Here is a 23,019-nt window from a genome sequence, read left to right as displayed (position 1 = left end):
TTGCCCCTAAGTTTTGCACATTTTATTTCTGCTGCCGGAATGTGTTCTTTCCCTATCTACTCCCCTCCTACTCCTCCACCCAATTTTTACCTACCTAAGTCCTAGCCACTCTTCAGATCTCTGTTCAAGTATCATTTCCTCTAAAAAGTCTTGCCCGACCCTTATGTTTGGGTCAGATGTCCCTGATTTGTGTTCCTATAGCACACTATGCTTACCCTCTAAAATCATAACTATTTTCTCATCTGCCTCTATCAAGCAGATGATAATTCCTTAAGTGCAGAGGCAGTACCTTGCTTACCATAGAACATAGTGCCTGGTAAATAGTAGTGTTCAGTAAATAGTTGAGCAACTGATTGAATTAACAAACCATTCTTTGCTCTCATTGCCCAGACTCTTGGCTTTGTGCTCTAGGTTTTAGCATCTACTTGTGGCCTCTTTTCTGGTTTAGGTAACCTGTTTTCTTCTTGCACCCTACGTATCTCCCAAGGCAACTCTATATTCTCTCTTATTGTTAGCATCTTCTGTAGTTCCAATTCCTTAAGGAATATAGGATATCTGTGCTGGTCAACCCTGACCACCACACTTACTTGCCCAGAGAGATTCAGATAATAACAACCATTACCATTTAATGAGCACCTACTATGTGCCAATTCCTTGTATATATAACACACATTACCTTCATTTTTTTGATGAGAAAACAGGTCCTTCTGTTCATATCTAGTAATTACTCAGGATGTGAATCCATGGCTATCTTGTTCCAAAGCTTTGTCCACTACATAGTCTTGAAAGTGTTAGATCTCTTATTATATCAAGTTTGACAGAAAATATTTGTGTTGGTAGGGGATAGAGGCAATGATAGCAGTGAGGCACAACCCTTGGTAAGGAGAATTTGGTGAGAGCTAACAAAACTACATATGCATTTATCTTTTGGGTTGTTTTTTTGCTTTTGTTTTTTTGAGAGGGAGAGAAAGCATGCATGAGCAGGGGGGTGGGGCAGAGGGAGAGAGAGAGAATCTTAAGCAGGCTCCATGTGGAGCCCAATGCGGAGCTGGATCTCACAACTGTGAGATCATGACCTGACTCAAAATCAAGAGTCAGACACTCAACTGACTGAGCCACCCAAGCACCCCAGCATTTATCTTTTGACTGAGATATTTCACTTCCAAGAATTTACCCTAAAGATACATCTTCAACATTAGAAAAACACACATGTACAAAATTATTCATTGCAACATTGTTTGTAATGCAAAATACTGGAAACAACCTAAATATCTTCACGTAGGAGAATGGTTGAATAAACTTGAAGTGGTTCTCAAACATTTTGGTCACAGGCCCCCTTTACTGTCTTAAAAATTATCAAGGACCCCAGAGTTCTTTGTTTATATGGATTATATCTATTGATATTTATCATCTTTGAAATTAAAACTAAAAAAAACATTTTAAGGCAGTTATTCATTTAAAATAACAATAGTGAACTCATTGTGTGTTGACATAAATAACTCACTTTAATAAAGGTAACTGTATATTCCAAAACAAAAATATAGTAAGAAGAATGGTATTATTTGTATTTTTGCAAATCTCTTTAAAGTTAGTCCACTAGAAGACAGCTCGTTTATCATAATCTGCTTCTGCATTCAATCTGTTGGGATATGTTGTTTTAGTTGATGTATATGAAGAAAATCTGTCCTGTAGTTAGAAAAGTGAGGAGTATTTTAATAGTCATTTCAGATACTTGTGGATATTTTCTTTGATACTACATCAAAACTTGACAAGTGGTAATTTCTTAAAGGTTGCTGCAATGTGGAATCTGAAACCATTATCAATGAACTTTTTTGTACTCTGTCCCATTAAGATCCTTTGGTCTATAGTACACTTTAACGGGATATTTTATCCATATATGTTTTTGTAACATCATGCATTGGTCATTTGAAAAAAATACCAGCCGAGTTATATAGACCTACCAATGTTGACACATTTCACTATATAATTTAAAAAAACCAACACTCCACAACATTTGTTAATATCACCACCCATGTCTTCAGAAAAGTTTGGAAGATGTTGAGTTTATGGTGGTGAATATAAGTTTTCCAAAATTCTAATTATTACTTGAAAGCTTGCATTTTATTACTGGCAACAAATACTATTACTCCTTTTCCTTGAAGTGACATGCTTCATTTTTACTTTCCAGAAAATGTCTGCCAAATTCTCACATCTGAATAACCATAGTCTATTTTTCTTTAAAGTAAAAATGATGTTCAAATAAAAGTGAGGGATGTGTGTGTGTTTCCTAGCTTTACTCATTGAGAGAGCTCAGAAGCGATGGCCCTGTAGTGGCAATGAGCACACCTACTACCTAGATCTTGATTTTTAAATACCATCCTCCACTAAATAGAACTAGGGCTGTGAGAGGAAATGGGTGATTCTAGTCACTGGGAAAGCACAAAGTGATCCTGGGATGTAGTGCCAGAAACTAAGGGAAATGCTTAAAAAATAATGAGGAGATGATAAGAGAACACAGAACCCAGCCAAACCTGAAAGTATTTTTATAGTGATTATATAATTCATAGAATAAAAATTGATGAGCTCATTCTGATAGAAATCAATAAATTGATAAATGAATAAATGGTGAAGAAGCAAGAAGCTCTCCCATATAATAAGAAGACAAATAAAAAATGTATAAGGAACGATAATGATGGAATTAGAAAATTATCATTTGGCAACCTCTATTGTCATAACTGATTCAAGCAAGAATTATCAGTAAATGTTAAAACTTGTGTGTTATCCCAAAAAATCCCCCCACAAGATATTTATTAATTACAAAAAGCAAACTAGTTACTTTACACTGGATAAACCTGGCAGATACCACCTTAATTAACCAAGTGAACAAAGTTATTACCAGTGACGGGACATACAGGTATCACATGCCTCATGATGCATTAAGAAAGACACAACATCAATTCTGTGGTATTCCTGCCGAAAATGCATAACTTGAATCTAATCAAGAAGAAAAAATCAGACAAACACAAATTGAGGGATATTTTACAAAATAAATGGCCTGTATTCTTTAAAAGCGTCAAGGTCATAAAAGACAAAGACTGAGAAACTGTTACAGATTAGAGAAAATGAAAGAGATTTAACAACCTACTATAATGTGTGATCTTGCACTGGATCTTAGAGCAGAAAAAAAACAATTATTATTTTGTGTGTGTGTCTGTGTGTAAGAATATTGGTGCGACAAGTGGCAAAATCTGAATAAAGTCATAGATTAGTTCATAATATTGTATCAATGATAAGTTTCTGATTTTGCTAATTGTACTGTGATATTTGTACTTTGTTTTGAGGAAATGCACTAAAAAATAAATGGGTCAGAAAATAATTACAATAGTTTGTTTATACAACTATGTATATCTCTCTATAGAGACTGAAGAAAAAGCAAGAATGGCAGCAAGTGCACACCTAAAGTGAGCAAGAATAATAAAGCCAATGTGGTTAGATGTGGGTGAGAGATATACAGGAATTTTTTGTAGTATTTTTGCAAATTTTCTTTAAATCTGAAATTATTATTATTATTATTATTACTTTTTTTTAGAGAGAAAGCACGAGTGGGGGAAAGGGGCAGAGGGTGAGAGGATTTTAAGCAGGCTCCACGCTAAGCAGGGTTCAATCCCACAACCCTGTGGATAATAACCTGAGCCAAAATTAAGAATCAGATACTTAACCGACTGAGCCACCTGGGTGCCCCCTAAATCTGAAATTATTTAAAAAGTTTAAATATCCCATAAATATTTTCCACTATTTCCTTTTAAATATTTAATTTATATATTTAATAAATATATAAAAACATAATTGGGATCATATAATAGTCTTTTTTACTTAACAGTGTTTTTTTAAATTTGATATTGAATCATGAGCAGTTTTCAATGCCATTTGAAATTCTTTAAAAACACAACTGTTAATGAATATTTTAATGTGTATACTGTGATTCATTTAATACATTTAGTTTCCCTTATATTTTTGTCATTAACCTACAGTAAAATATATAATAAATTTCTTTTTGCACATATTTGTTCACATATTTAATTACTTACTTATGTTTGATTCCCAAAATGGGAATTGGCTTGTTCTTTTTTAAATGACTCAAGTGACCTAACAAACTCCTAAATGCCCCCGATTTCCTTTTTAAGTTTGTGCTGCTTTACTGACTTATGGCTTGCTCTAAAGCTTGCTCGTTTGGTAACAGGCTGAATTCTGGGTTTGACTCCTGGCTGTGGTTGGTGATTGTAGATGGGTGTGGAGGGCTGTAGCTGGCAGCAGCAGGCTGGGGTGCAGGGCAATCACTGGTTGAAGGGGAGTCTTACTCTTTGGTGGCCCCTGAAAGTTAAAAGGAAAGGCCTAAAAAAGTCACTCACTGAATGAGTGGAATACACTAGCTTGATGCACATCAGGCTAAGACAGCTTAGTCCAGTTTAATATTCTCTGAGCTGTATTCTGTGTAGAGACTGGTTGTGGGGACACAGAGATGAATCAAACACTGAACCTGGCTCACAGGGCTCAAAATCTCATAGGAGAGACATACAGGTAAACAGAGACTGACAGTGTAGTGATGAAGACTTACAAATTGAGAAGCACAAAGATTATTGGGAGCATCAAAGAGGTTTTGTGCCTTCTTTTAAACAAACTTTTATACAGTATCTACTTATACACAAATATAATATTCATTCATTCCTCTTTCCTCCATCCTTTCCTTCTTTTCATTCATTGCACATATATTTTATTTTTTTAAATGTTTATATATCTATTTTTTAGAGAGAGTGTGAGCAGGGGACGGGCAGAGACAGAGGAAGACAGAGGGAATCCCAAGCAGGCTCCGCACTGTCAGCACAGAGCCTGACATCATGACCTGAGCCCAAATCAAGAGTCAGATGCTTAACCAACTGAGCCACCAAGGCACCCCTGCACATATAATTTGTTGAGCATATACCTTAGACCATAGTGGGTGGCAGTGGAGTTGGAGAAGAGAAAAATTCAATAAAAGCAAGAAGTAGAATTTATCAGGCTCAACAACCAATTGTCCAGGACAGAAACAAGAGTTAAGGATCCCTCCTTTGCCATTGACAAAGCCAGGAAATGGGTATCTTTTTGGCCTGATTTCTCCCCAGTTTTATTGAGGTATAATTGACAAGTAAAAGAACTGAATTTTTTTTAAGTTTATTATTATTTTTTTAGTAATCTCTACACCAACCATGGGGCTTGAACTCAGGATACTGAGCTCAAGAGTTGCATGCTCTTCTAACTGAGCTGGCCAGGTGCCCCAAGGCCTTAATTTTTAAGAACAAATTTTAAAGGGCAAAGAAAATTTTGATTGGGGTGCTACAGCTTTAACTCATGTGGAGAAACTATTTTTAGAATACTGGCTTTCTATAGGATATGGCACAAAAATGAAAGCGGAAAGGTCTACCAGGTTACAAATAAAGAGGTATTTTAGAGTCACTGTATAGTTGTGGAAATCAAAACAAAATTGAGAGTGGGGTAACTAAAGCAATTGATGGCAGGTAAAAGATTAAAATTAGCAGAAGAGGGGAAAACAGATGACAGATATTTCAGGAGCAGAGAGCACACTGGGTAGGAAGAGTTGAATGACAGAATGAAATTATAGATGAAAGGATTTATAGTAGATTACTATGATCTGGGAGGTGGTAGTGATGATAAAGACAGTCTCTTTCAGCAACATAGAAGGGGAGAAAGTGTGAAGCAAGAGGAAACTGGTCCTGGGAACAAATGAATCATCTTCAAGCAGTAGCTACACCCTGGGTAGCATGATTATTCATAAACAAATGCAGATTTCCTGTGGTGGTAGTGAACCAAGCTTGGAAAGCAGTACTAATGTTGGGTTGCCAAACTAATCTAAATGAAAGGGCCCATTTCTCTAGATTGAAAATTTTTAGCAACAGTAACTTACTCTTACAGCATTTTCTGAATATTGTAGAAAGGACTATTAGGGGCATCAGAAGGGAGAATGAAGGAATTTCAGGGTATACTTCCAGCTTTCCCTTAGGTAGATGTATTTCACATGTAAAATGGTGGTAGTATAGTACTTAATTCAGAGTTGTTATGAGTATGAATCATAGTTTCCCTCGGAGCCCCAGTTTCTCTTTTTATAAAAAGGGGATAGTGATTTTTTTTTTTTCGTAATGTGACTCAGAAGTAGGTGGTGAAGGCACGCTCAGGATTGTACAATAACAGGAACAGCTTTCATTGATTGGAAGAGAGCTGTAAGGTCATATTTTCTCTAAGGTGGCTGCTCAATTATTGTTTGAAAGTTCCCAGAGACCTTATATAATGTTCTCATTAAGATTTATTATTATTAGGACATAACCTAAGGTAAGGTGAGATTGCCTTATAATTTTTATATACAGAAAATATACTAGTTTTATGCTAATATCTGCTATGCAATAGAATGTTATAGCATCCAGTGTATTAAACTCTATTTTTCCACAGTAGAGTTATGTTATATAAATCCATTAGGAAAATTTTACCCAGACCAGGGATGATAAAGAACAATGCATCCATTTTTTTTTTCTTTTCTGATGCACTCATCTTTTGATAGGAATATATTTACATACAGAGATTAAGAGAGAAAGAACACAGATGAGAACAATCTTGAATCTAAGAAAGACTGAAAGTGTGTTTTGGAACCAACAATAATTGGAACTAACATTTATTGAGTATCTTCTCTAGGCCAGTTCTTTCACATAAATTATCTCCAGTTTTCACAACAAGCAGCAAGGCAGGCATTAGAAAACCCAGGTTCCGAAATATTATGTAACTTGCCCAGGGTCATAAAGCTAACCATGACAGAGCTGGAATTGGTAGGATCAGGAACAGTCCACCACCAAAGTCCCTGTTCATTCTACTATAGCACTCTATGATAAAATAATGTACTGTTATTTGGGAAATTTGGGACCAGAGGTTTTGAAGAATTTCTTTCCCTACTTATTTCCCTTCTAACGGTCTTTTTGTTTCTATTGTTTTTGGTTCTGAGGCTTGCATTCTAGAGCTTGAATGGGATCGAATATGGGGTATATGTAAACAGAATGATTCCACAGTCCCCGCTCAGTAACAATTTCCTTCCTTCAGAGCCTTACCTGGGATTTGGCAGGGGTTGGGATGAAAGAGTAGAGGTAGAGGTGGGGGAGGGGGTTCGTTAGAAAAGATGGATGGTTTTTTCTTACCTTTAAGTTGTTTATGAATTTCAGGACAACCCGTTGGCTATTCTCTTGCTCGGCATATTATTTTTTTCTAATTTTGGGGGCGGTTTGGGATTAAGGATTTAGTATCTGTAGGACATTTCTGTAACGATCAGCACAGTAAATCCAAAAAAAGTTAAGGTCAAAGACAATTCCTTCATCTGTTTTGCGAAAGGAGTGTGTGTGTGTGTGTGTGTGTGTGTGTGTGTATGTGTGTGTAAAAGGTTGGTTCTGGGTCGCTCTTGTTACACCCAGACACACTGAAGGGATTAGAAGAGATCCCTCTTGAATCATGAGAGATGAAAACGAGCATATTCCCTCACCTCCTGCTCTCAGGTGAACGTCCGAGCGACAGAAACGTTCACGTACCTTCTGGAGAGAAGGAAAAGGTGCAAAGGCGCTCAGGGCCTGAGGGCTGGGAGTGGGGCGGGGGCTCGCCACGGTCGGTGGGGATCGAAGGGCTTCTGCCTCCAAGGAGGAATCGTCGGGGGCGGGCCGGGGACCGAGGGCAGCGCAGCGAGCGCTAGGCCCCCGCCATCCCCAGGCCGCGCTCCCCCGCGTTCCCTGCGGCTCGTGCCCGGGCGGCCGCCGCAGTCCCGGCGCCGTAGCCGGGCGTGGGGTCCAGGGGGCGCTGTGGCCCAGCGGCGCCGGCGGCAGGAGCGGCCACGGCGACGCTGGAGGCTTCGCCGAGGATCCCCGCCTGCAGCACCTCGGTCGTCCCGCCGCAGCCTTGAGCCCCCGGCCCGGTTCAGCGGCGCTCCTCCGGGATCCGCGTGGCTGCGGCGGTCCCGGAGCCCGATGCGGCTCGGCGGGCGCTGGGCCTTAGCAGCAGCGGTGACCACAGCCCTTTCAGGAGCGGGAGGCTTCGCAGCGGCGCCTGGGGCCGCGCCGGTGCCCTCCGGAGGAGGCTGTCGGCTTAGGGACGACCCCCTCGGCCATGCTGAGGCGGCGGCGGCCACTGCTCGAGGTGAGTGTGGCGCGGCGCGGTCCCGGGCTCGCTGGCCTTCCGCCACGGGGAAGGGCCCTGGCAGCAGCCTTCGGGCCGGGCGGACGGGGCGTCCTGCCGCTGCGGCCCCCTCCCCCACCCCGCGGCTCTGGGCCCTCAACCCTTCTCCGCGTCCCCCGGGAGGCGCGTGGGGGTGAGTAGGCCCCGCGCCGCCGGGAAGCTCTCGCCTGGCCTCGGTTCCTGCGCGGCCCGGTGTGTGTGGAGCGGCACTGCTGGCGGCGGCACTGGCACCTTTCGGGTTGGCCCCGGACCCGGGCCGAGCGCAGCCTCTTACCCCGGGCCCGGCACGTACATCAGGAGGGAGGCAGAGGACGCCTGTTTGCAAACAGCCTCGGCTTTTCCGCGCCCCGGTAGCGAGTCCCGCAGAGTCCCGGGGGGAGGGGTGGGAGGGCTGGTGAGAATTGGAGTGCGGAAAGTGCGGGGCCCTGAGAGCCCTTGGTACTCCCGAGTGTCATTCACGGATCTGACTGGGTTGAAAACAACCGTTTGCGCTTTATTTGAGCTGAAATTTCATCACCTGCAGGTAGCTCATCCCTGCCGCTTCTATTACATTTTGCCCCTGAGAGTGGTCTGCCTTAGAGAAAGCCCTATCCTAGCTTTGCGCTAAGTTTCCTACATAAATACAATTACAAAAATATCTTTTTGGTTTTTAAACAAGGGTCTGTTCCCTTTCTCCCCAATAAAAGAGTGTAAATATCTTAATACCTCAGTTCTAGGTTTAAAAATGTTACACCTAAATAGATCCATAGACTGGATGACAAGAGAATTTTAAAAAGTCGTGCTATCTTAGTAACAGATACTGATGGAAATGGAACATATTCTAAGTTTTAGAAGTTAAGTAATTTGCTCGGTATTAATGTGAAAAAAAGGAAGTGATGATTACAGTTTGATAACTTAAGTCAGGTGTTTGGGGTGTTTATGGTTTATGATCGATCAATATGATTACAGGTTTTTCTTGTTTTCCTATTATGTATATGAAGGTTGTAGGATTAATAAGTACTTCTGAAACTTTCATAATCATGAATAAAATAAATATGCTTATTGTAGGAAATTCGGAAAGTACAGGATCGTACCGTGTCAACTCTCAATAAATATTTAATAGTGAGGGAAAAGTCACCCATTATCTTACAGTTAGTACATTTTGATGGTCATTTATAGTTTTAAATGGGCTTGTATTGTTGGCGACTTTAAAATTATCGATTTATGATTAATTTAATTATTAATTATTCAAGTTATTACTATTTAGTTATTATTATTTCTGTCTACCAGGTTAGTTAACTGTTTGATTTTACTGTTTAACACCCAGTCATTTGTTTAAGACCTATAAAAATGTTTTACTAAATTACATTGCAGTCATAGTTGAATTCATCAATTTAAACAGAATAACATGGGTAACTGTCTAAAAGACCCCTGATTTACCTCCTGTGCAGCATGGGAAGCTCCTGAAGTCTAGGGAGGTTTGGTGTAGTAAACACTTTTGAGGACCTGTTCTGTTAGTTAGATGCGCTGGCCTTGGATTGTTTCTGTTAAGGTTTTGCTTAAATGTTTATAACTGTAAAAACTTGGCCTGATTAAAAAAAAAATTGCCGGGGGGGGGGGGGGTAGTTTAAGTTTCAAAAAGTCTAGTTCAGTTCTCAATGTGTTTCTAAAGATTACCAACATTACAATCAGCTGAGAGTGCTTATTAAAGTATGCAGATTCCTGGTCCCTTGAATCACAATTTCTAGGGATGATGGTAGTCCAGGGATATTTATTTTTATCAAGCTCCCCAATTCTTAGTCCTACTAAAGTTTGAGAATCACTGATATAATAAGTTAAAGCTTAACTAACCTTGCCAAGGCTAATGACAGTATCTGTTTTCTAGCAAAGCTATCAGTGTTAAGCAGCATTACAATCATTCCTCATAGCAACAGATAATGTTGTTACAATATTAGAAAGGAAAATGATATTTCAAGGGATAGTGATTCAATTAACATATATTGAGAGATTTTTCTGGTAGATGTGGTGTTATAGAAGGATACCTAGCCACTTACGTTGGCATTTGATCTCTCCTTGGACTTTGAAGACATTGTCTATAAGATGCAGATAGTTATTATACTTACCTTGCAAGGCTTTTAGAGTAAATTCATCTGAAAAAGTTTTGTAATTTGTAGAATATCTTTATAAAATTTTAGCTATTAATATTAAGTGCCAGGTCCTATCTTTGATGTTCTAAGAAACACAAAAATGACCATGGTCACTGCTAGCAACTAGCCAACTTTGGAAGCAGAACATGTTTAACTGTTACAAGGCAGGATCAAACAGGAGTTGTAATTGAGTATAACATGCTAGCTCTCTCTTTAAGCCTTCTAATGTTTAATCCAATATCTTGTCCTTTAAGAATATTAATATTCTTAATATTATATTCTTTTTTTTTTTTTTCAACGTTTTTTTTTAATTTATTTTTGGGACAGAGAGAGACAGAGCATGAACGGGGGAGGGGCAGAGAGAGAGGGAGACACAGAATCTGAAACAGGCTCCAGGCTCCGAGCCATCAGCCCAGAGCCTGACGCGGGGCTCGAACTCACAGACCGCGAGATCGTGACCTGGCTGAAGTCGGACGCTTAACCGACTGCGCCACCCAGGCGCCCCTTTATTCTTATTCTTATATTAATATATAAGAATATAATATTAAGAACTTTAATAATTTTTATATATGGTGATTGCCTTTTCTTTTAATTCCTGATTCAGTGTTTTATTCTGTAAGGAGAAAATTGTATATTTTGCCTGGTAACCAGTAGTTGTAGATTAACTCCCTTAGAAAGAATGAATGAAAATGATCCTATTTTTTTTCTTCTGTTACTAAGCTACTGGTGTTCATCCCATTCAGTAAACTTTTATTTGGCACCTGTTATGTGCTGGCCACAGAAGAGTTGCAAGGCACAAAGCTTGTTTAAGAGCTAATTGCCTGGATTTTAACTTAAAATCTTATGTTCCTAAAGGGATGGTGTGTGGGTCCCACGGGGAGAGGGGTGTATTACGCTTGTCAATTGCATGATGTGGTGCAGAGTATGGAGTCACATGTGGGCAGGAATCCTTACTGCAACTCTGAGTGGTGTGACATTTAGATCCTGAGTTTCTTCTTGTGTGGTAATAATTGGAGTAATAGTATCCATCACAGGGAGGTAGAACTGGTTCCATGAGATAAAAATAATAAAAAGCAATTAGCTCAGCGTCTGTCTCATAGAAGGTATCCAATAAATGTTCACATCCATTCCTCTTTTTGGGAAAAACAAAAACAAAAATTAGGCTTTGGAATTTCTATGTGAGTTAAAACATGGTAGCCTTAATTTTTTTAAAGAATGAGTCTACGTTTGGAATTCTTAAAAATTTTTGATAGAGGGGCGCCTGGGTGGCTCAGTCGTTAAGCGTCCGACTTCGGCTCAGGTCATGATCTCGCGGTCCGTGAGTTCGAGCCCCGCGTTGGGCTCTGTGCTGACAGCTCAGAGCCTGGAGCCTGTTTCAGATTCTGTGTCTCCCTCTGTCTCTGACCCTCCCCTGTTCATGCTCTCTCTCTCTCTGTCTCAAAAATAAATAAATGTTAAAAAAAAAAAATTAAAAAAAATTTTTTTGACAGAAAACAATTTTGATCTTAATTATACATATTTCTCCTTTCATTTTTACTGAATAAATGAGCTATTCTCTTTGTATAGAGTACGCTTGTTACATTATCTGAGTTTTATTCATTTTCCATTATTTTCAGAGTTTTACATGATTTTTTATTTTACTTGTGTGTGTAGCTGCATTGCACTATATAGAGCAACATTCTTAGTATATAATCATCAACGAAAGATAAATGGTGACAGTTATTGAATAGAAATAGTTCATATACTTCGTTTTCAACAAATGATATCACTTAATTAAACTTACATTATTTAAAAACTGAAGAATCTTCAAAACATAGGCTTTTCCTTATAAACTGTAGTAGATTAGATCTAGATTTTTATAACCTGTCAGATATGGGATCTAGTCTTTTCTAATAACCTGCAGGACCCTGGACACATTTCTTATATGCCTCAATTATTCTTCTATAAAATGAAGCTGATAATACCCATTTTACAGAATTATTGTGAGGATTAAATGATATAAGGTATAAATCAGAACTGTAATTTAGTTCTATGAATCTTGGCAAATCATTGTTACCCTGAAAGTGGAAAATATACTTCTTGTTTATTTCTGTTTGAAAGATCACTATTTATATAGTTTACAACCAGGAAATAAAGTCAGTATGATCAATTTGAATTATGAATAAGACTGCTAAATTAAGGAGAAACCAGGGTGTCAGTAGAGTTAGTATTTTATTTTATTTTTAAAATTTATTTATTTATTCTGAGAGAGCACATGGGTAGGGGTAGAGAGAGAGAGAGAGGGAGAGAGACTTCCAAGCAGGCTCTGCAGTGCAGAGCCTAGTGTGGGGCTCGAACTCACGTATCATAAGATCACCACCTGAGCGGAGATCAAGAGTCAGACGCTTCACCACTGAGCCACCCAGATGCGCATTTTATGCATTTTAATGGCATAGTTAGTGGAATGCTTTATGCTTTATAAATAAATGTTATTTAATGAAACAATTTGAAAATACTGTTTATAAAAGTATTTCCTATTTTACATATTAAGTGGTACCTAATTTTTTTTTCTTTTGAATTATTATAAATAGCTCATTTCCAGAGCTGAACTATTGGAAAAATGAGGACAGTATATAATGTTTTGTATTTATGAAATATTTTCTTGATAGCCTTTAATAAAATAAGGTAAAGAGGAAATCTCTGGACATGTTGATATCAAGAAAAAGTTGTTGAATTCATATTGGGCAAGGGAGAAGGAGAACTTAATTCATGTTGATGAGTATCTTGAGGCATTTGGATTTTATATTATAGAACTATTTGTAAAAATATTAAATTTTTTTCTGTAAATTATCTTTTAGTTGAAAATTCTTACACTCGTTTTTTAAGCTTAAAAAATGCTTTTGTGGTCCAAGGCTTTGGACTATAATAGTTTCTTTAATTGATAATTCTGTAGTGACTTACCTTTTTTCTGATTATTTATCATAATATATGCTTGAGGATATGTGACTTAATATTTATAATGGTAGTTATGTTGCATTTTTTTAAAATACAGAAGTAGTGAATTCATGCCCTAGGTTTTAAGGATTAATTAAATTTAAATGAAAATGTAGTGCCTTTTGAGGGAAGGAGTCTTAAGAAGTAAGACCTAAGGAAATGGTAAAATTAGTCTAGAATTTTTCACCAATTAGGAAAAGTTTGGGTATATTCAGTCCTGGGTTCTTCTGGCTGTTTGAAATAATATTAAGTTTAGAGAAATAATACTAAGTTTAAGATACAAAGTGAAGAATATATATATTTCAATTAAATTTAAAATATTAGGCAAGACCCTTTTTTTTAATAGCAGCCTTATTGACATATAATTGAAATACTATACAATCAACCCATTTAAAGTGTACAGTTCAATGCTGTTAGTATATTTGGCATTATGCAGATATCACCATTATGTAATTTTAGACGTTTTTATCACCTCAGAAAGAAATCACTCCCCATTTCCTCCCAATCTACCCAGCCCTTGGCAACCACTAATGTACTTTCTGCCCATATGGATTTATATTTCATATAAATGGAATCATAGGATATGTGACTGGTTTCTTTCCTTTAGCATAATGTTTTCAGGGTTTGTCCATGTAGCGTGTATCAGTACTTCATTTCTTTATGCTACTGAATAGTATTCCATTATATGGATATACCACATTTTATTTATCCAACTTCATCAGTTTGGGTTATTTTTTTCTTTTGGCTGTTATGAATAATATTGCTATGAACATTTCATGTACATACCTAGGGTTGTATTGCCAGAGTCAAAAGATAACTTTGTTCAAACCTTTTTGAGGAACCCCACCAATTTACATTCCCACCAGAAGTGTAGGAGGGTTCCAGTTTCTGCACATCCTCACCAACCCTTGTTATTATCTGTCTCTTTGATTAGAGCCATCCTAGTGGGTGTGAAGTGGTAAGTTAAGTCTCTATTTGAGGATTGTAACTTTCATTTACAGTCATTAGGTAAATTGTTCAAGTTTTTACTTGCAGATACATTGCCAGATTCTTTGAGGATAAGGAGTCTTTTTGGCTTGAGGATAAAAGCTGTGAACTTTCTAGTTTTCTGTTTAGTAAATACTGAACTTGATGGAACTGGTTAACCACTTTGGGTGGTAGTGGGGACAGTGGTATGGGGACTTCCAACTGAAAGGTTGTCTTCTAAGAATATTTCTTAACAAAAAGCAGTTGTAAATCTTATGTTTAGCTTTCCTTTCACTGCTAAAATGTTTCTAAAAAGATAGAGTCCAATAGCGTATTTACCCATTAACATTTCTAAGCACTCCGGTCTGATTTTTAGGATTGCCATTACCTCTCCATGATATATAATTCTATATAAATACAGTTTAGTTATTGTCCCCCTCCCTCTGAGATTTTATTTTTAAGTAATCTCTACATCCAACATGGGGCTCGAACTTACAACCCCAAGTTCAAGAGTTGCATGCTCCATGGGCAGAGCCAGCCAGGCACCCCTATTCTTTATTCTTTTACGTAGTATGGTCCTCTATTGTCTGTTCACATGAAAGATATTAAAGCTTTTTTATGAGATTTTGTAGGACATAGTTCAAAGTCAGCAATAATGACTTGCTAACATTTTTAAAAATTTTTTCAAACTAGTTAGGAAATACTGCAGGGAGCTATTGTTTGAGCAAACAAAGTGCAAGTTTTGGACCTTCATTTTACATACAGTGGATTTCCCACAGTATTTTCCCACTTGATTAGGATCGCTTTTAGGTCCTTTAATGCTGACTTTTATGGTTAAGCATCTGACTTCAGCTCAGGTCATGATCTCATGGTTCATGGGTTCGAGCCCCACATTGGGCTCTGGGCTGACAGCTCAGAGCTTGGAGCCTGCTTTGGATTCTATCTCCCTCTCTCTCTGCCCCTCCCCCTCTTGTGCTCTGTCTTTCTCTTTCTCTCTCTCAAAAATAAATATTAACATAAAAAGATTACATATTATAATATAATTAATTAACATATAATATTATGATATTTTAAAAACAAAATATTAAATATAAAAATAAAAATAAACATTAAAATAACACCAGCATTCTTCACAGAGCTAGAACAAATAGTCCTAAAATTTGTATGGAACCAGAAAAGACCCTGAATAGCCAAAGCAATCTTGAAAAAGAAAACCAAAGGTGAAGGTATCACAATCCTGGACTTCAAGATGTATTACAAAGCTGTCACCATCAAGACAATATGGTACTGGCACAAAAATAGACACTTAGATCAATGGAACAGAATAGAGAACTCAGAAGTGGACCCATAAACATATGGCCAACTAATCTTTGACAAAACAGGAAAGAATATCCAATGAAATAAAGACAATCTCTTCAGCAAATGGTGTTGGGAAAACTGGACAGCGACATACAGAAGAATGAACTTGGGCCGCTTCTTACACTGTACACAAAAATACACTCAAAATGGATAAAAGACCTAAATGTAAAACAGGAAGCCACCAAAATCTTAGAGGAGAAAGCAGGCAACAACCTCTTTGACCTCAGCCGCAGCAACTTCTTACTCAACACATCTCCAGAGACATTTTGCTCATAGGCAAAAATGAACTGCATCGAGATAAAAAGCTTCTGCACAGCAAAGGAAGCAATCAGCAAAACTAAAAGGCAACCAACGGAATGGGAGAAGATATTTGCAAATGACTTATCAGATAAAGGGTTAATATCCAAAATGTATAAAGAATTTATCAAACTCAACATCCAAAAAACAAATAATCCAGTGAAGAAATGGGCAGAAGACATGAATAGACACTGTTCCAAAGATGACGTCCAGATGGCTAAGAGACACATGAAAAAATGCTCAATCATTGGGGAAATACAAATCAAAACCACAATGAGATACCACCTCACACCTGTCAGAATGGCTAAAATTAACAACTCAGGCAACAACAGATGTTGGCAAGGATGTGGAGAAAAGGGAACTCTTGCACTGCTGGTGGGAATGCAAACTGGTGCAGACACTCTGGAAAATGGTATGGAGGTTCCTCAAAAAATTAAAAATAGAATTACCCTACAGCCCAGTAATTGCACTACTAGGTATTTATACAAAGGATACAGGTATGCTGTTTCAAAGGGGCACATGCACCCCAATGTTTATAGCAGCACTATCAACAATAGCCAAAGTGTGGAAAGAGCCCAAATGTCCATTGACAGATGAATGGATAAAGAAGACGTGGTATGTGTGTATATACACACACACACACACGTATATATATATACACACACACGCACACAATGCAGTATTGCTTGGCAGTCAGAAAGAGTGAAATCTTGCCATTTGCAACAACATGGATGGAACTAGAGTGTATTATGCTAAGTGAAATTAGAGAAAGACAGATGTCTTATGACTTTACTTGTATGTGGAATTTAAGATACAAAACAGATGAGTATAGGGGAAGGGAAGCAAAAGTAATATAAAAACAGGGAGGGGGACAAACCATAAGAGACTCTTAAATACAGAGAACAAACTGAGGATTGCTGGAGGGGTTGTGGGTGGAGGGTTGGCTAAGTGGGCAAGGGACATTGAGGAAGACAGTTGTTGGGATGAGCACTGGGTATTATATGTAGGGGATGAATCACTGGATTCTACTCCTGAAATCATTATTGCACTGTATGCTAACTAACCAGGATGTAAATTAAAAAATAAAAATAAATGATAAATAAAATAAACATTAAAAGAATTTAATGCTGACTTTCAAGTTAGTGAGCTGAAAGGCCTCCACTGGTTTGTTTTACAGTCTTTTGTTTTGTAATGTTTATCTTAGAGAGACAGAGCACAAGCGGAGGAGGGACAGAGAGAGGGGCACACAATCCCAAGTAGGCTGCAGGCTCTGAGCTGTCAGCCTGATGCAGGGCTCCAACCCACGAACCGTGAGATCATGGTTGGACACTTAACAGACCGACTAAACCTCCCAGGCGCCCCATTTAGTTTTTTTGAATGTCATAATTTCTATATAAAACTACAAAAAGCAACAGATCTGGAGCCTTTTAGGTAGGATTAATGAAGAGGTATGCGTTTCTGTTTGTAATATGGTTCTTTTTTTTTTTAAGGTGTTTTTCTTTTTCTTTTTCTTTTTTTTAAAGATTTTAAGCAGCCTCTACAACCAACATGGTGTAATCTTTACACCCGTTGTGGGGCTTGAACTCACAACCCTAAGATCAAGAGTTGCATGCTCCACTGATTGAGCCAGTCCACGTGCCCCTGTAGGATGGTTCTTTTCTAACCTTTCATGGTTACAGTTTGGTAGTTCATCTGCCAAACTTTTATGTTTTTGTTATTATATCTAAGCAGAGCACAGCCTATCTCAAAATTCTCCTCACTAAAATAAAGAGCAAGCAGTATCAAAATTTTGTGAAAACATTCTGTCAGGGCTTATGTAAATTTTAGTCTCCATTTTTCATTTTCAGTTGATCCAGAGAAATAACTCCTAAAAAGCAATTGAAGCCAAACACTGCCGGTTTGAGAAAAACCTTAAAATTTCAGAATACATCATCTAAATCTTTTAGTGATTCTGGTGATGTAATAACTGCCCATAGGTTTTTTGTTTTTGTTTTTAATTAGTAGCTGAAGTAAACTGTTTTTGAAATTATGAGATCAACTCTTGGAAGTTTTTGCTCAACGTCTAAACAACAAAGTTGAACTCTGGGAGGAAGATGCGATCGCAGCTACAGTGGAGCTCTGGGCTCCTGCTCCTGACTCACCACTGTTTGCTCTTGCCGAAGAACAAGTCTGTCAGGAAGCCACACTGCAACCATGTCTTTTAAAAACACTGAGAAGATACCTGTGGAATTGGAGGTGGTGATTCAATGAATTAGAATTACTCTAACCAGCCACAATATGAAAAGTCTTTGGAGAAGGTATGTGCTGACTTGATCAGAGAGGCACAAAGGAAAAGAATCGTGAAAGGACTGGTTCAGATGCCCACTAAGACTCTGAGAATCACTATAAGAAATACTTCCTTGTGGTGAAGGTTCTAAGAAGTGGGATTGTTTGAAGATGAGGATCCACAGGTGACTCATTGGTTTGCTCAGTCCTTCTGAGATTTTTTTTACCCCCCCCCCCACCAAGTTTATGTATTTATTTTGAGAGAGAGCAAGGGAGGACCTGAGAGAGAGAGAGAGAGAGAGAGAGCGCACGAGAGAGAATTCCAAGCAGGTTCTGTGCTGTCAGCACAGAGCCTCAGGTGGGGTTTGTTCTCACCAACCATGAGACAGGTTGAGCCAAACCAAGAGCCAAAATCAAAAGTAGGAACTCAACTGACTGAGCCACCCAGGTGCCCAGTTCTGAGATTGTTAAACAAATTACTTTCATCAGTATTGAGCCAGGAGTCAATGTCGAAGTCACTATTACAGATGCTTAAATCAGCCTTTTTAATAAATTGATTATCAGTTGTTAGAAATAAAGGTTGAGATTTTTTTTTTTTGATTCTTTAACGTGGCACAGCCCTTCATGATTTGGTTCCAACATCGTTGTTCCTCACTTGTTTCTGCATGCCCCACTATCCAGTCCTTTAAAGATTCCAGGTTTATGGAGTTTTTCTTAATTTCTTTTACCTTATATTACTTGTATAATATAAAAACTTTATAGACCACTGTGTGCCATCTTTCTGCTAGGTGTTTCATGTATGTCATTTCTAATTCTTAAAATGATCCTATAATATTCATAGTGTCATGCATGTTTTATAGCTGAGGGAACTGTGGCATGGGGATTTTTATTGACTTTCCTAAGCCCACATCCATGATTCAAACCATATATCTCTGACTACAGAGTCCACTCTTTTTCATCATGTGAACCTCTCCATGTATTCTGTATTTGTTTATCTTAAGATTTTTCATAGTGCTTTAGGAAGTATTTATTATTAGCAGAGCTCAACTCTAGTTGATGGACTTTGGTGGTATTTGCCTTTGAAGTATGCTATTGGCATGTAGCATTTTGTGTAAGAAAAAGATGTGTATGTGCATATATTTTAGGAATTTCAGCTTTCATATATGTATTTTTGAAGTAGTTAAATGCCTGCTTTGCTGTTAGAAAAATATAATAACTGATCTCTGGGCCTCATTTCTCTGATCTGAAAATGAGTGGTGGGCTAGATGTTAATGCCCCTTCCACATTTAATATTCTATTCAAGTTTCTAAAGAACTGAATGAAAAGATGGCATACGGACAGCTCCAGGCAATGATGACAGTATCAGTAATGAAGAACCAGAATAGGGGACGATGAGGTATGGGTGGTGGCTAAGGAAAACAGGAGAATTAAGACTAAGGGATTGTAATTTCCATAAAAGTTTCCCCTGTACTAAGTAAAGAGAATATATTTCTAAATGAAAACATAGAAACTCTGGGAATTAGCTGGCTGAGTAGTTTGTAACTGATGCCTCCTCCTCCCTACCTGTTACCCCCATTCTTCTGTCCTTTCTTGTGATGGTGTATAATGTGTTTGAGAAAAATGCACCTAGAGCTGTGTTATATGAAAATAACCAGGTCATCAGTAGCACACTTGAAATAATTATAGCTTTCATATTGTTCATAAAGTGAGAATTCAGTAATTAAAATGTGAACCCATTATTGTAGATCTTCAGAGTTTGTTGATAAAGCAAAGGAGGGCATATTTTGCATTCAAAAAGGATGAAATACCTCTTAGTGACAAAACTTTTATATACCCTTTCTACCCTCAAGGTATTAGAGATGCTTATATTGACATATAGACGGGTGATGGTTTGACTAGGTGGAAAATTGTTAACCAGCATAGAAAATTGTCATTCGTTTCCTTGTTAGCTTCTGGAGACCTTAGATCAGTGAATTTTGAGTTTGGGACTAAATCATCCTAGGCCAGGAGCAAGGAAATGTCCTTTAGTTAGAGAAGTTTGTTTTTTTCAGCATACTATAGCCCTCAGATAGAGATTTATAAATACACTTTAGTATTTTTAAAAACTTAGAAGTAAAAGTAAAGAAACTGGTTTAACTTTCTTCAGCAGTATATTACCCAACTTATTGGCTGGGGACCTTTTTTTTGCACATAATACTTAGTAGTACATCTTTTACTGATCTAGGTTAACTTTTATCTGTTTTATAAAGCCTCACTCTCAAAATATCCATGACTATTTCAACCCTCAGGTGATAGGCCCTGATTACTTCCTGAAGGACCTCATTCTATTGTTCATGACTGATAATTATTACAAAAAAATCTTTTGTATTTGGCCAAATGTTGTTTTTCTTTAATATCTATCGTTTCATTGTTTTGCTTCCTAAAATTGTACAAAATAAATAATTATTCTCATCTTAATATCTGAAGATGCCTTGGCTAGCATAGAGATTAAAAGCCCAGGGTTTGGAGTCAGATTGCCTGAGTACAAATTTTAGTTCTACTGCTTTTACTGTGTGATCTTTTCTTGTCTGTAAAATGGGAATAGCCATAATACTTTAATGGGTTAAATGACATGATTCGTAAAAGAGCTGATTATGTAGTGTGTTGGCTTGGTTCCTTGGAAAGTAGATATTGAGATGGAGTTAGTGCAAGAGATTTTATGGGGAGTAGATAATAGAATGCCTGTGAAAGGAAAGGGAGCGCAAGCTGAATTGACCTACAAGAGTCTCAGTCTTTGATGCAGATCTTAAAAAAAAACAAACAAAAACACACGAACAAAAAAAAACCAACACAAAAAACTCAGCCAATCCAACGGGGAGCTCCAGAGCAAAAATCACCTGTTAGAGGAGTCCTGCATTGGGAAGAAATGGCCAGGTTCTAGTACACCTACCATGTTGTTACTGGCTAGGAGCTGCCCAGGAGGAGTATGGCCTCAACTGGAAAGCTGAGATGAATTCTGAACATGCTGCACCTGGAGGCTGTTAACTAACAGTACTCCTTGCATCTGATTGCAAGTCCTTCTTTCCTCCCTTCCTCCCTCCCTCCCTCCCTCCCTCCCTTCCTTCCTTCATTTCTTCCTTCCTTCCTTCCTTCCTTCCTTCCTTCATTTCTTCCTTCCTTCCTTCATTTCTTCCTTCCTCTGTTCCCCTCCTCCCTTACATGCAAGTTCTTTCTTCAAGGGAGATCCAAGTGATTGCCACAAGTCCATTTCTTGTGCTGCAGGATCTAGGTCTCCAAACATTTTCTGAGAGCAGTTCTTTCAGGGGTCCATGGACTTCTCCTTTTTTTAAGGATTTTATTTTTAAATAATCTCTATACCCAATGTGGGACTCAAGCTCACAACTCTGAGGTCAGGAGTTGCATGTTCCACCAACCGGAGCCAGCCAGGCACCCTGGACTTCTCTTCTTGATGGGGAAGTTCAAACAAGTATGTTTGTGAGACAGGTTTCAGTCCCCATCTGTGTACCTGGTCTCAGGGCCACAGTGGTTCTCATGGTCTCTTCCACCATTCAGTCTAAATTCCTCTTGACATTAGCTATAATTTTTGTTGGTCTTGATGGTTTACCTAGACCCACCTGTCATTTTTGAAGGATCACAGTCACAGTTGGGCAGGGGAGTATCAAGTGGTACCCATGTGGGTCATCTGAGTTCCACACATACTCCTTGTTGTTCCCATTATGTAACAGCATACCTGCTTCCTTCTGAGGATGAAGGTTAATTTATCCTGCCATGATAGTGATTCCTTTTCTTGCCTCTTGGTCCAGGGGCACAAAGAGTCGCAAATGCACTGGCTCCAGCTATAATTTATAGCTCAGTATGATCCTTGACATGTCTCCTGGCAAAAGTATGCCCAGGATCTCTAACAAGATGGAAAGCACAAAGTCCGCTAGTAGATCACTAGAAATTTTGGTAAGTGGAGGCCATTTCTCCTTCTACCTTTTGGTTCTCAGACCCATGTGTTCTTTCTACTAGGAGCATAGCTCTGAATCAGTGCATATACTGCATCCTTGTCTCTGAGCTGGTATATCATCTGTGTCTTCAGTAGGCCATTTTAGTACTCTATAAGGCTGGATGATTTTGTATGGTGCTGTTATGTGATAAGACCACTAGAGCCCCTGGTTATGGGCCCATTGCCACAATTCCTTCACTGTGAATTCGTTCCCTTGGTTGGACGCTATGTTATATGGGACTCCATGTCTGTGGATCAGGTACTCTGTAAGCCCTTCTCTAGTGGTGTGGCTGGGGGTCTGTGGACAGAAAAGAAGAACCCATACCTGGAATAAGTATCTATTGAATGCCTGTGGGGATCAACTGCTGGCCTTTCCAAGATGGAAGGAATACGATGTGGTGTGTGGTTGATGAGCTTGAGGCACAGTGCTATATTGGAGGCTCAGTGTTTGTCTCTGTTACTCATAGGTTGGATGTTCAGAGGGGCTGGTAGACTGATTGGGCCTTGGTAAATGGGAGTTCAGCCTTCCTTTGCTTCTTTCTGCCACACTGGTTCCTTTATTCATATCCCCATCATGCCATTTCCTGGGTGGCTAATGTCAACTCTCTGAGTCATTTTGTTTATTTGGTTATTCAGTGTCTCTTCTATATTGGATGCTTTCTGGGGGACATTAACACGTGAAAAGAATTTTCACACTTTATGCACTCCCATATGTGCATTCATTTGCCTCCACCCATAACTTCTTGTAATAATTGTATAGACTTTTTCCTTGAAGGGCTCTGACCAGTTAGC

At 38.6% G+C, this 23,019-nt stretch overlaps 1 protein-coding gene across 3 annotated transcripts in view; it reads left to right on the top strand.

Annotated features, from left to right (window-relative positions):
* The first annotated feature begins 7,914 nt into the window (after positions 1-7,914).
* ZFYVE9 (zinc finger FYVE-type containing 9) overlaps positions 7,915-23,019 on the top strand; it is a 219,099-nt gene continuing 203,994 nt past the window's right edge. For all 3 annotated transcript variants that reach the window (XM_060624561.2, XM_060624560.2, XM_060624559.2), the window contains exon 1: positions 7,915-8,214. The gene's annotated coding sequence lies outside the window, so the exon portion shown is untranslated. The remainder of the gene's footprint in view (positions 8,215-23,019) is intronic.

Source organism: Panthera onca, chromosome C1 (genome assembly GCF_046562875.1).
Source record: "Panthera onca isolate mPanOnc1 chromosome C1, mPanOnc1 haplotype 2, whole genome shotgun sequence".
NCBI classification, from domain to species: domain Eukaryota; kingdom Metazoa; phylum Chordata; class Mammalia; order Carnivora; family Felidae; genus Panthera; species Panthera onca.
The sequence above is the reverse complement of the archived record's forward strand: the minus strand, read 5'-3'. Positions and strand labels throughout refer to the sequence as shown.